Source organism: Chiloscyllium plagiosum, unplaced genomic scaffold (genome assembly GCF_004010195.1).
Source record: "Chiloscyllium plagiosum isolate BGI_BamShark_2017 unplaced genomic scaffold, ASM401019v2 scaf_16171, whole genome shotgun sequence".
Lineage (NCBI taxonomy): Eukaryota > Metazoa > Chordata > Chondrichthyes > Orectolobiformes > Hemiscylliidae > Chiloscyllium > Chiloscyllium plagiosum.
The window spans coordinates 1-2,362 of NW_025180337.1; the positions used below are offsets into that span (position 1 = coordinate 1).

The window sequence follows — 2,362 nt, forward strand, 5'->3', positions numbered from 1 at the left end:
ACCCCCCACGCTTTCTCTATTCTTACCCTATCATAATCATTTATTTCATTTCAGTCCCTTATTTGACATAACCTTAAGATGATTACATCACTTGTTTTTCTCTTTCCTTCTGTCTGTACCAGGTTGACCTCGGATATCTGCGTTCTTTGTCCTGTTACTATAAGCTTTATTGTGAAAAGACCCTTATTTCTTCTTTTGTGGTCAGCTACAACACTCCATAGTTATTTCCGAGCTTAAAACTATTTTCTTTGAAACTACTTCTATAAAAGACCCCCTATATTCATTAAAGTCTTAGCCTTAAGTATACTACACGCTAGAAGAATTCCATGACCGTTTGTACAATGTCTCACCCCTTAACCATCTCCAGAAATTGCACTCCACTAGCACTTACAACAATTACATTTCTATATCGCCTGCAGAAAACTACATTTCTTATTTCCCACAATTCCCCCCTTTTTAAAAATATCTGTAGTTTCTGCACTTACTAAGTCTCCTTTAATTCATTTTTGTATTTCCTGCCCTCTTATGCTTTCTTGGCTATGAGGTTCACAATCTTAAATCTTGCAAGGAATAGCTTCAGGTGCATTAGGAAGGTGAGCAATGAGCATTGGAACATGTACATAGTAATACCTTTGCGCTGCATGAGGTCACCTCGCCCCGCTACGTAACTTCCCTTTATGTAAATTAAACTCCACTTATATTTTCTTTACCATACACTAGGGTTCCTGGTTTTCACACAGGCAGCCCGGGTTCGACTCCCAGTATGGGGACCATCTGCCCTTTTCACACCTTAAAGTGATGAGGTTCACAATCTTATTTGTTTCTCAAATTCATGAAGTAACCTTTGGCTCTTCCTTCGCTGTTCGTTCTCTGAACTCTCATTTATTATGCCCAATTCCAAAAGAGGGCCCATTCCCTTGTTCAGTAGATGGAGTCCCTCAGCTTGATTACCCTGCCGGGTCATTTGTTTCACTAAGGCTGTTTCAATTAATCGTTGGACTAATCCTCGTACACAAGGTATAATGCAACAACCGACTGTAGTTAGTACCCCTATCACTATTATCAAGGATGTGAGAACGGAGACCACCATCCCATTCCACTTCCCAAACCATGATTCCAGCCAACCTGTGAGTGACGTGTCCACTCCTGAATTCTTAGCCAATTCCTCCGAGAGGGTGGTCAATCCTTGCAATGCGCGAGTGATTGACCCATCAGTGCTGTGTTATTCGGAATAATGGTACAGCAACTTCCCTCTAACATTACACATACACCACCTTTTTCGACTAGAATCATGTCCAGGGCTCGTCTGTTTGCCCAAACAATCCTGCTCGTTGCATCAAGCAATTCGGCAACTCCCTTGACTGCATCTCTAGTATAGTTTATAAATCTTTGTTGGTTATAAAAAGTGCAGTTTATCCAATATTCATTTTTATTAATTTTTACCCACCAAAATAGGAATGATTCTAAACCTGCTGCAATCTGGTTGCGGGCCTTAAACTCGTCAAGCGCCCCTCTAGGAATCCCTATGGAGTCAAAATAAATCCTGTCATCAAAGGAAGTCCCCAATATCGATTTCTTGCTTCGCTCATCCTCCTTCACTGCCTTCCCCTCTATCTCAAATGCCAAGGTAAATGGAATTGCCAATTGTACAATTGCACAAGTGCCTCACCAGCTAGAGGGCATAGTGGGTCTTAAAATCTTCCCACCACAGTACCACCACAAATCCGCTCGGGGTACTTTTAAGGCTGAATAGTTCGTTCCCCACTCTGTCTCAGAAACTGATTCAATTTCCGAGCATAGCGTTCGGTCTCCTACAAATCTGGAATGGTCTGTTCCATTCCTCTGTACACAGGAGGTATGATTCCCAATCACATTCACAAACATAGGGGGAGTTTTTAACTCTCTCCCCTTTAGGGGAGGAAACATAGACAGCAATTACCGGCAACCGGGGTTTCTCCACGCTGTCTCATCCTGGTACAGGGCAATCATGCATAGTATACCGGCACTGTCTTGCTTCCACCCGAGCGGAAAGGGAACCACCTGAGCCACCGGTCGACCTGAGGCACAAGAATAGCAATTGCTTTTGTTGATGCTTTTAACCGTATATTTCACCCATTCCACCCAGGCATCTGTATCTCTGTATCCAGTTTCTATTTCAAGGGTCTGTTTTAAGTCTTTGACCTCTATAACTTTTACCAGATTCGGGTCACTGTCAGGGATATAAGGTTCTTGTTCTTTTCGCTTTCCCTTTTCTCCAATTATTTGAAAGCAGCAGCCAACAAAACATTTCCCAGGGTACCTCCCAGTCACTGCACCTCTACATATTTTCAAGGGAACCTCAGGGGCTTCCATTAAGATCATA

At 42.6% G+C, this 2,362-nt stretch overlaps 1 pseudogene; it reads right to left on the minus strand.

Annotated features, from left to right (window-relative positions):
• Window positions 1-805: 805 nt before the first annotated feature.
• Window positions 806-2,352, minus strand: LOC122545423 (annotated as a pseudogene).
• Between the last annotated feature and the right edge of the window lie 10 nt (window positions 2,353-2,362).